Source organism: Mugil cephalus, chromosome 22 (assembly GCF_022458985.1).
Source record: "Mugil cephalus isolate CIBA_MC_2020 chromosome 22, CIBA_Mcephalus_1.1, whole genome shotgun sequence".
Lineage (NCBI taxonomy): Eukaryota > Metazoa > Chordata > Actinopteri > Mugiliformes > Mugilidae > Mugil > Mugil cephalus.
The window spans coordinates 5,398,502-5,411,177 of record NC_061791.1 but is presented as its reverse complement, the minus strand read 5'-3'; positions in this window follow the sequence as shown (position 1 = coordinate 5,411,177).

Sequence of the window (12,676 nt, the reverse complement as noted above, 5' to 3'; positions counted from 1 at the left end):
TGAGAGGTGAGTTGAGGTGACTCACTTAAATGTTGTTTGTGCAGCAGGAAAAAGGCCATGCTGCCATCTGGTGGTGGAAGAGACCAGAGAGAAACTCCACATGCATTTTTTTTCTTTTCTTTCTTTTTCTTTTTTTTATTGCACAGGGAGGAACATTTAGAGAAAAGCAATAAGAAAGGGTTCTGTGGATAAAAATATAACATACACAAAGTCGAGCTGAAGGACGTTAAGACGAGCTGCAGGAGTAAATCCACTCTTTTATGAATGAGCAACTCCACAATAACCCGCCCCTGAGGTGCCTTCGAGGCTCATTCTGTTATGAGTTCTGCTGCATCAACAAAGTTTCCAAAGCGCACACACCAACACACACACCGACACACACACACCGACGGTCGTATCGACTGGGAGGCTCCTCCTCACCTCTGCCAGCGTTTCATAGTTTGTGTTATTGATCCGTCCTCTCAGAGTGGTGGCAGTCATCGACAACATCAGCCACCTGATTGACAATAAATTTAACGGCCATATCACCCCGGGGGGCTGTCTGCTGCTTAAAGGAGAAACGAAGCACTCAATCAAGTAAGACGGAGTTATCAACAATATATAAGAATAGTGACAAATGTTAACGTATAAGGAGAAAATACGGCCGTTACATGTTTTTTTTTGGAATATGTGCCGCCATCTTGCAGTACTGTGGCCCGTAACGTCGTTGGTGATTCCCATAGTGCTGGACAGTGAAATACATAGCTAGCGGAAGATAGATCGTTTTAGTCAGATACACCTAGCATGGTTCCAGCTAGCTTAGCTTACATGCTACAAACTGGGCGTTGCGTTTCCATTACAGTGTTTCGCAAAATAAATCCTGAGCTGTGACTCTCGTAAAGTCTCGCCTCGTGATGTGCACTGCACTTGTGCGATAAACTTTAATATCAACACGTCTGAAAAACCACCTCACGAGAGGTTTTTCAAAATCTAGGTGTTTCCATCGCCAGTTTTTTATCGCAATGTTTAGGTTTTGCTCATTGTTAGGGATAATGGAGCACTTGTTGGAAGACTGAATAATACACATCCATACATACATTTTTTTCTGCCTATCCAATGTAGAGTTGCCAGGTCAGATGACCATATTCTGGGTCTACTTCCCAGTCGCCAACCCTTTGTAAACTTCCACAGCCATCACAAACTTATCCTCACCAGAATTCTGATTCACCTCCACCTTTTTATCATAAAAGTATCAGTGACCCTACTTCGAGCTGCCTCCTGATGTCCGTGATCTTCACCCCACCTCCAAGGTGAAGCCCATCCGCCTTATGGAGGACACATCCAGTCAATGGCCAAAATTAGGTTGGGACCTAAGTCAATCGGTGGAGGACGTCTAACACGTCCACCTCCTGGCATGTAATGAAGGGAAAGTACGCACTCTGAAACAGTGGCTTCTGTTTCCAACAGTGTTCAGAGGGTCGGATGTCGACTCCACTTTGATTTTAGCAGCTATTTAATATTTGACTTAAGTGTTATTTCGGATATAGTTCATAGCATAAGGCCAAAAACATGTACGTTTCATCTCCCCTTTAATCTACGTACACTCTCCTAATAATTACTTGAGTGTGAAGGGATGGAAGGGAATAATTCCTATTCCCCACATACGTGTCCTGCAGCCTGACAGTATAGGCCCCCCACCCCCACCCCACCCCCCATGCATCTGCCTCTGGGCCTCCCCGTGATGAGACTCCCAATGAGTTTCTCAGCCTGACGAGGAGTGACTAAGATCAGTTTGTGTAGCTATACAAAGGCAGACACGATCCCCCGTGTGGCGAAACGACGGGGTGTTTGTCTCAGACATGATCACGCCACAGCAGGGGCGGGGGGGGGGTGTGGAGTGAAATAAACACACCCCACGGCACAGATCGATGGCTCGTGCGGCGGCTTATCAAACATCCACGCGGTGACACTCAGACAGGGAGACGGACGGTGAGGGGGCAGGGACAAACTCTGTTTTTACAATTATTCAATCAGTGGCTTCACTGTCTCAAAAGATTTCCCTTCTCGAAGGAGGGGGAGACATCCAGGGACACCCAGAGACACTCAGACGTAACCCTAACATGACATTGATTTCTGAATGAAGACTTAGTGATTAGGTTCAATAGCATAGGGTGGAAAACTGTTTATTTCAGATGCAGGGAATCCTCCATTAAACTTTACCCACACCACAGACTCACTGGGGGGCATTCTGTGATTCTGTGGGTGAAGTGAAGCGGGTGGGGGGGTTGCGGGTGCCCAGAGACGCATCGTGTGATGGATGCCAGCCACACGTGTCCTTGGTTGACGAGCTGTTTCCACAGCAACACGGGGTCTTTGTCGTCACCGCGCGGCAGAGCAGAGCCAGGTTACGCCGGTGCAGGAGTTCTTTAAATAGCCATCTGCGGGCCACATGATTAGGCCGACCTCCACAAACTCCGAAGCCTCCTGTGTTGTCACCCCCGCAATAATAACACTTATTTATAGAAACGGCTCCCCGGGAGGAAGACATTTAGGGGCTTTGTGTTGAGAGGTGGAGGTGGAAGAGAAGGAATGTGAGCGCTGAATGAGTAGTTTCTGATTAAATAAAAAAAAACTTCTTTCAGCTTCCTTTTGTCGGGATAAATGTTATCCATGACTAAGTTTGAGCTATGAAGAGACTTTAGAAAGGATTTCATTGGACACGAAAATTTAGTACACGCCCCCTAGTGCAGGAGGAGTCATCAACATTTTAAAATCACCTTTTCCAGGAAATTAGAAACTCTGAAGCACCTTTAAGAACAGATTACTGTAATGAACTCTTTTTTTTGTCAATACATCACCAAATGCTCGCATATAGTTTACGATATAGAGCAAGCTAATCTTAGCTAATTAGCATTAAACATGAGGTACAGCAGGAAACTGGAAACATATTTAATTTTGACTGAGCTATATAGAATATGAAACAAGCTCAAAAGGTATTTTCTTTCCATCTTTCGACCAAAGTAGATGTCACGTTAACATACATTAGCGTGGCTGAAGCATGCAATAACCGCATGTATTTATGCGCATGGACGTAATTTTTGTAATTGGTTACAATAAGGGAAACGGGAAAGCTAAGTGTAGCAATGATCTGTTCCCTTTAAGGTCGGTATAATTTACTGTAAAAAAACATAAAGTGCTGGCCTTTTCTCCATTACCGCTACTCTTAATATTTTATGAACAGAGCTTAGCTGAGTCATAGTTCTCTGCTTCCTACACAAGACAAAGCCACACCACAGGTTAATTGTTTGCAAGCCCACGGGGAGAGCTGGGTAATTTTCATTTCCTCCTTTTCTTGGTTTGTTACGGTACACGCAGATCTTTGCTAATGTATTCCGGAGAACTTCTAAGAAAAAGTTAATTTCTCTTCAAATGCACCTAAACAGAACTGTTGTTCTTGTTCAGGATAAGGTGAAAGTACGACTGAGTTTATTGAGTTTTTACTGCTTCGGTGAAATAACAGAGCACAAACCATTGACTGAGGCTATTTATACAGACGGTTTCACATTCTGCAAATGCCTTTACACTGAATTTATTTTCCCTTTCCACTGGTTAGTTTTTACAATGCTGTTTTTCAGATTTTACCTCTTATGAATATGTACAAATGAGCTGCATAGATGTACAGATGACCAAAGCTCAGTGTATTTACCGTTTCTTCAAGTTCACCAAGTGTGAACTGTGAGTCTTTCCTCTAATTTCATATTTTTTTCTTGAAGAACATTCAGTACCCTGTCTTGCTCATGCCAAACAATCTGACAAGGAAATGTTAGCAACATGCAATCTGTCAAAGTGAGTCACAAGCAGACACTGCATTAATTCACATCTACCGAGGAAAGGCCTGGGTGGGTAATAAAACGAGGCTGAGTAATGAAATAAAGAACAATTCTTTCAGTCATGAACTCATTAAAACAATATACGACAATTAAAAATCCACTCCAGTTGCCTCATTTCAGACAAAGCACTTAAGCTGTTTAGCAAATCAGCATGAGCTTATTCCCGCTTAGCAACCAGTGACTGAATAATTAGCGACTACTCGATTTATCCATCTGCATATGTTAACAAAGTATCTCCTGAAGCCATCGCTGCTCAACATGTCATTTCATTTTGTTTTTAAAAGTTTCCCTAAAATGTCTTTTTAAAACATTAATGTATAAAGGAACCCTGAAAGTTTAATTGTTACTAAATGCATCAATGATCAATTGTACCAGTTAGATAAAATAGATTTTGTGGAATTCTATGGGTTTGCAACCCTGCTAGTGGCTAAATGCTAATGGCAGCATGCTAAAAGATATTGCTAACCTATAGCCTCATCTGCATCTTGACAATGTGACCACTGACATGAATAATATTTATTATTATATACTGAACAGGAATATGTTTACCCTGGCCACCGTCTTTGCTCAGCTTGTTAGCATGCTAATATTTGCTAATTACACAAAGTGCAGTAAGGGATGACAGGAGATTTACAGACATTTGCACAAATCAAAGCTATATTTTCAATCAATTATAGCGATATATGAAGAGTTAAAAATCAATACTGGTGGACGTAAATGTTAAGTTTAAGATATTTTTTTTTTTATTTTGACTATTGTTTTGGACAACTTACAGAATTCTAAAAACATAGGCCTGAAACTGCGGTCAAACAGTCAAACCTAAATCAATATATAATTTCTGGCAGTTGAATAAAATGAAACCCAAAATTTCATTTCAGGGGGGTTAATAATAATGCTGAGTTTGCAGCCACGCTAACAGCTCTAATGCATGCATGGGTGAACTGAACGCTAATGGCACCATGCTAAAAGACACACAAAATCAATCCCGACATTACTTGCATTTTTACAACGTGCATGCCGACATGAATAATGTTCACCATTAAATATTAACGAGAGTACATGTTCAGCATGTCCACCATTTTTGTTTAGCTTGTTAGCATGCTAATATTAGCTCTACAATATGTATGAAAGATGAGATATTCTCAGTTCTGTACAAAGTTCAAAACCTGGGCAGTTAAACGGTCGAAAATATAACTGAATACATCAGTGAATGTCTTATTAATAATATTATACAAACAATATATTTGGATATTTGTTTTATTTGTATTATATTTCTGCAAGATATCAGACATCTTGAAATACATTTAACATTTAATTTATAGGCTATATGTTTACACTATTTAGATAATTGAAAACAATATATATTAAGGTATTATTGCTGTGCTTTGAGCCTGAACCAACACACCATATATAACAAGCATATATGACAGACGTAGCAACGCACACATTGCTTAGTCACAGATGAGATTATCAGTGAGTTGTGGGTGGACGCTGACTCATTCAGGAAACATCAGTCAGGGCTGTGTCGACATTAAGGAGATCATCTGCATCTTCCAGCGGCTGGAAATGTAGGAAGTGACAACGGTCTAATCTAATAGGACTGTGATATGGCTTTTATGATATCACGGCTCAGGAAATTTGCACTAATTAGGAACCTCAGTGTGAGCTATTACTCTGCACACACGTGCAGTGCTGCTGACTCGTCTCTAGAGGGAGCTAGGAGAAAAGAAGCCAGGGAGGATTGGTGCTGAGGAGGAAACTATGTTGACCCACTCCAGCATCAAATATTAGATTACTTTTCATGCAGGAGCGATGCGATTTGAGGCTTTTTAGGCCGGAGCGATGTGTGTAAACGGGCCGTTTCCCGCTTGTTAAATGGACTTTAAGACCAGAAAAGTCAGACTTAAATGATTCATTGAATAGATAAATTGGATAACGCTGGAGTGCAGAGGCCCGCTAATGTGCGGTGACACCACAAGAAGCCATTAAGCGGACGCCGAGCGTGCCGCATCCACTCTGGTGGACACTCGTCACTGCTGCCACTCAGCTCCTAATCCTCCTCCCTTTCTCCCCGTTAGATCACAGACATGCTCCGGCTCAGCCACCCTGACAGCAATTTCCGGACACAACCATGAGGTGGTGATAAATAATTGAAGCCAGTCTTACGGCAGTAAAACGTGTGGCAACTGAAATGATTTAAAAAAAAACAAAAAAAGCAGCTGATAACCACGACTCCTATTGATCATGCGGTTTGTCTCTGTGAGAGTTTTTCCCCTTTGTTATTAGGTATTCAGCTGGAAGTGCCTCTAAATGACCATTTACAGGATTAAATATAGATGAGTGTTGGTCTGAACCCTGCAAGCGTTCCCTCGTCCATTAACAACTATATCTCTTGATGCTCCAGCTGATGAATATGGATGAAAACATGCATCCAGCTGAAAGCGAGGCCATTAGCATATTGACTGTGTGTGGAAACACTGGAAAAAAAAGAAAAGCCCCCGAAAAAGGTCATCAGGTGATAGACAAGGAAGGTTCCCCTTCAAATGCAACGGCGTCGGTTTGAATTGCAGGAAACAAAGCATTAAAAGTGTGCCACGATCTTATGAATAAGGAGTGATTCATTCACAGTGAGAGCTGCAGAAGGCTTCTGCCCACATACAGGCTGAGTTAGCACCACGTAAGAACATGACTTTTTAAATACTTTTAATAATGGCATCCTTTCTCTACTCTCACAAATCTGGGGCCAATCAGACTCTTCATAATCCGCATCTTTGCCTCAATCTGTTACTTAAAAATAAGCGATGAATTAAAGCAAAGTGTGGCCACATGAGTGTGCCAGTGTTCGCCCTCCGTCCTCCGTGAGATCATTCGCTACCAGAGCCACTGATAACTCCGGATCGTCCAGACGCAGCGCCGGTGTATTCTGAGCAACGTCAGAGGCGTTGGGTTATTTTCGGATCGCTAACGTGACACTGATGAATTCGTAACCCGCCGCCGGGTGTCGTGAGCAGTTTCGGTGAAATAAACGAGGACGTGACTGGAACTTCACAGGTCCTCAGCGCGCGGGCACGCAGGAATGTTAAGAGGGTGGAAATGCGCCGTTTAATCCCAGACATCCTCATCAAAGCCTGCAGCGCTGTTCTCACTGGACCATTGTTCAGGCTGCAGGAAGGGAGCGAGAGGGCGGGAGCTGGCCCGCTTTGAGGCTCTGCTCGACACTCAGCGTGCCCTTTGCTTGTTATTAATCAGGGATTATGCGGATACAGGCCACCGTATCCGCAATCAAGACTTATAGAATAAACACAGAAATATAGACGTATATTGACCTATGACCTCTTAAAACCTCTTACGATAGCCCTCTCACTTTTCCTCTATGTCTTAATTTTTCTTCTCAGAGTCACCTGAAGGGTTTCCGAAATGGTACCAAGGGTTAGGGTTAGAGTTAGGGTTAAGGTTAGGGTTGCGCACTGATAACATTATGACCACTAATAGGTGGAGTAAATAACCATCTTAAGACAATTCAATGTTCTGCTGGGAAGCTTTTGGACCTGGCATACTCAGGAATATAGCACCCACTCAGACCAGACCAGGCACCTCCCACACCATAGCAATGGCACTCCTTGATGGCAGCAGCCGATACAGCCACAGTCACACACACAAAAACATGAGGAAAAACACAAGGTGTTGACCTGGCCTCCAAATTCACTAGATCCCAAACTGATCAAGTATCTGTGGGATGATCCACCAAAGAGGCCCCTCCATAGGACCAAAAGGCTTCCAGAAGGTCCATGTCCATTCTCTGATGAGTCAGAACTGTTTTGGAGGCACAAGGGAGACCTTCTTAGTCAACTTTGATGTGTTTTCTTTTCTTTTCATTGTTTAAAAATGTGTGGCAGGAGTGGGACAAACTTAGTGGTGAGAAGATATCTTGGGAAACCGATTACGGCAACTAACGAACCGAAACCGCTGGACCGATTCTCCCAATGAGATCAACCAACAACATGACGTAATAATAGAGTACTCATTGTATGGAAGGAACATCTGTATGTGGAAGGCAAACATGATTCATCGGTAAGTCTTCAACCACTGTTGATGGGCCACAAGCGCAGAACTCGAAGCCAAGGCAAGAGTGATTCATCTCAGGGACTTGCGAAATTTTAGCTGTCTTGCGAGTTTAAGGATGTTCAGCTCATGAACCCACAACTGAACAAGTCAACGATGGAGGGTGTCTAGATCAGGTCATTGCAATTTGCACAGAGCAGCAATTTTTAGAAAACTCAAAGAAAAAACACAGAAGTCCTCGTTTAGTTAATGAGATACACACTCACACGTTGAGCGACTACAATACATTCTCAGTAAGGATTCAGCACAGGATCACAGAAACCAAGGACGAGGCAGAACGAATTAGAGCGCTGGAGGGAATTAAAACTAATCACGTGGAAACAGAGAAGACCATGATTGATGACATGGCGAGAATAAGAAAGTTATTAAACGAAAAGGAGTGAGTTGGGGTATCCATGCCATCAACGAGCCACTCTGAGCCCACTCTTCTCCCACTACCACGTTCACAGAGCCCTGATATAACATGTCTACTTCTGACAACACAAAAACATACACATATATAAAACTTTCTCCTAAACGCCACCGACGACTAGCGTCACTCTGAGCGTCGTTCTGAAATTGCCACTTGACAATGAAACAATGTTCCGGTCAAAACACCTCTGCACCTCCGTCTCCAAACCACCCACCATCGTCGTCGGACACCTAGAAACATCAGGAGCTATTTATAACATCTTCATCCCTTCATATGAGGGGATGTCTCTCCATTTTCCTTCTCTCTCCCTTCTCACTGTTGCCATGGAGCTCAGAATCAATGACATCACGGGGAGGAGGATGCTTGCGTATGAGTGAGTGAGTGTGTGTGTGTGTGTGTGTGTGTGTGCGCGCATGTGTGTGTGTGGAGATGAAAGCTGGAATCTGCAGCCTGAATGAATACAGCCAGAAAAAAAAAATAAATCAGGTGACGAGCAGAAGCACAGACAGCAGGCGTCCAGCTGGAGCACGCGCACAGCTTCCTGCAACGCCGCAAAAACCACACACACACACACAAGTCCCGTGCACACACCCACACACACCACCCGCTTCCACCCGCCCACACACACACACAATCTGTCACGTACTCTGTTCCACACGAATCCATTAAAAACAAAAACAAAATTGGGTTAATTGTGATGATTTTGTTTTTTGTAGCATACTACAACAGGAAATCATTGAACATCTGAATAGTAGCCCATACATCCTGTGAACCGAACGCAATTCGGCTTTAGAAAACACCTCTCCACGGAGACAGCTGTGTGCTTTCTTTTAGAAAACATATAATCAAAACTTGATGCAGGTGTTGTTGTTGGTGCCGTTTTTATTGTTCTCAGAAAAGCTTTCGGCACTATTAATCACCAGACACTGTTAACTAAACTGTCCCATTTTAATTTATCACAGACTGCACTGAATTGGTTTAAATCATACTGTTTTGTCAGGGTACAGGCTACAAAATCAACATCCCCTAACAACAGTCTAGGGGTTCCACAAGGGTCAATACTGGGGCCCTTTATGAATGACTTGACAAGCTACTGCCCCAGTGGTGTAACCTGTCACATGTATGCTGACGATGCAGTTCTGTATGTACGTGCAAAGGACAAAACACAAGCGGCATAAGAGCTTACAGCTGTTATGAGTTCTGTGTACAAATGGCTTGAGAGCTCTCACTTATGTATCTAAGTAATCCTGATGCTGTTGTCCAAAGTCAAAGAATTGAAAAAACACAACAGTTTAAACAGCAGGAAATTTAACTTCTCCAATTTTAGATTTATTAGAAATAACTTAACCATTGAGACAGCTAAGCGGGACAACATCATGTAAAACAACTCTAGACAACTCTGAAACAGTCTACAAACAACCTTAAAAGTACTTGATGAAAAGCTCGATGTACCATCACTGTGACATCCTGAATAAATCCAATCAGTTAAACTGGGAAAACATTGTAAAACACACTGATTGTATAATTCTAAAATTCTTCATGGTCAAGCTCCACCACCGTTACTAAATTTTGTCCAAAGAAACTCTAACAAATCAACTAAAGCTGGCTCAATGGGTGACTGCAACTCAGGAAATTTGGTCAAGCAACTTTCCCCTATCGCGGCTATCCCAAACATGGAACCATTTACCAAGCACAATGCGTAAAATTATTATTTTCCGAAACATCTGAAAGCATGGCTAATGGAAAACCATATCTGTGAACATAATATTCTCTGAAAATTGTATTATTGTTATCTGTTGTGTGACCATTGTTGTGTAATCTTCTATAGAATGTGACTCTTTCATTTCACCATAGGCCATCAGCAACATTTTAGCCAGTCAGCGGAACTGTTGGTATCATGTTTTTGTTTTGATTGTGTTATGTCACCTACCTGCTAATGGGACAAGGGATGCAAATTAGCCAACTGGCTACAATCTTTTTTTCTTTTCCTTAATCTGTTTTGTTTAATTTAAAAAAAAAAAAGAACAAAAGATAAGAGGATCCCGATTGATAAGTACATGCAGAGTCTCCTAGCTTATTAGCTCTTAGTCCAACACTTGTCAGACAAAGAAGGAAATCACAAAAGCCGCTCGAATCCTTCTGAAACAATCAGCTAATCTGGATCATAAAAATAAATCTTCAGTTTCATGACCAATTTAGTTTTAGACTGGAACCAGTTTACCAAGTAAACAACATTTGAGTATTACTTCCTTGTCATCAGAAGTGCATGTCGCTGCGCATAAAGGTTTGGCTGTATGTAGAGCCTTTGAGATATACAGAATGATACACAACATTAAAACCACTGGGAAACTTTTGGACCTGGCATTCTTATGGATGCTGCTTAGACATGTACCACCCACTCCTTGATGCCAACAGCCTGACACAGGCACAAAAACAAATGAAAAACAGCACAAACTTAACTGTAAATTAAAGAAGAAATGGCGTCTCTTTTGACAGTTCTAACTGGAGCTACTTTTACTAAAAAAATAGTGCCAAACAAGGACTCCTTGAGGATAAGTATCCACTAGAGAGTTCCCCCAACTACATACTTCAAAGGCTTTCCCTTAGTTAATATCAGGCTATCTGTATTTAATTTTTTCTTATCATCCTGAATTAAAAATGGTTGTGCCATGGACTAGTGACCTTACTGTCCCAAACATTCCTCTGTAATGACCTAATGCACGTCTCCCTCCTCCGACCTTAGGATGCCTGGAATATGAAGACTACAGCCCAGGGCCCTGGGCCCAGGAAAGCCACTTAGTTCCTATTCTGGTCTTGTTCTGCCTCTAAATGAAGTAGCGCGCTAGCTGTGCACCCAAAATGCCTGGCATTGAAGCGTTAACATCTGCCAAACACCGCAGTGAGGCATGTTGTTGGCGTCAGGAAACCACCAAGACCAAGAGTTTGTCAAGCTAACGTCATAACCACGCTGGCAGGATTATTTGTGTTTTTGGTGTTGCAGATGTGTCGGTGTCATTTTTTTTTGCGTTTGACGTGCCACAATGTGTGACTGACGTAAAAATAAATCCGCCTGTGTGTGTGTGTGTAGGAAAATGTGTTAATTTTAGCCGGAAGAGTTTTTAAACCATATCGGACAGCCCCACTGTAAACAAGTGGCCTCTCTGAGGGGGCCAATCCAGAGTGCCTGGCTAAGGCAGCAGAAAATAGAAATCGCCACCGAGATAGAAGAGTTGGGTGATAAACGGGCCGACCGTAAATAATCTAAACACAATGCACAAAACAGTCTGGTGTACTGTGGAAGAATGTGCACAGATCCAGAGTGTGTCCAGTTCGCCGTTACAATGCGCCTTGTCCGACATGGCTGCAGAGCTGATAAGCCTGTCTTATCTCTGCATCCAACTGCTGCCCCCGGAGAAAGTGACTGAGAGGGAGAGCAGAAAGCAAACACTGCAATGGAACAACGCTGAAATAATGCCTCCATTGTTCCATCTCTTTACACCCTCCTCCTCCTCCTCCTCCTCCTCCTCGTCCTCTCCCCTCGCGCACACACTTCAAACATTCCCCACCCTCTGCTTATTGCTGAGAAAAACCTCAACAGTGTCGCCTGTGTTGCTTCTACTGTGCCACATCATGACCGCCCCCTTGTTCACCCCGTCTTCTTCTTCTTCTTTCAAGGCGCTATAAATACAGCATATGCGCCCTCCTCCTCCTCCGACTGGCTGCACCCATGGGAGCCACCCCGACACAACCAAAACCGTTTTCTCTTATTTATCTCGCTCCCAGAATTGTTCCACTTCTGTGTTAATTTGCAACTGAAGCTCAAACTCAGGGACTCCACCGTGCAGGCGCACAGGCAAATCAGGAGCGTGGATACGAGTGCAAATGAAGCACATGCAAAGTATTTGTGGCGCGACAATGCTGAACCATCCCGAATAAAGATAGGTTGTGTAACCTCCAAGAGGGCAAATGGAAAATTGTGAGCATCGTTAGCAGTGACACACGCTACTGCCATTGCATTAGCATATGGTGGCTAATGTTAGCAGACTCTAGGTAAATATTGCCGAGTCTGTTATCTTGGTTTGTGACTCCACCTGTCGCGTTCGGCATTTAATCCGGCAGCGTAGCAGAGACAACAAAGGTGGCTTTAAAGGATCATAAGAGTGCTGTTAAAGAATGCGTGTCCGGCTTTATGAAAGACAGGAGCAAACATGGCTTACCTGAGAGGACTGCGTGAGGACATTTTGAGTTTCAGGAAAAACACAGGTGAAAAATA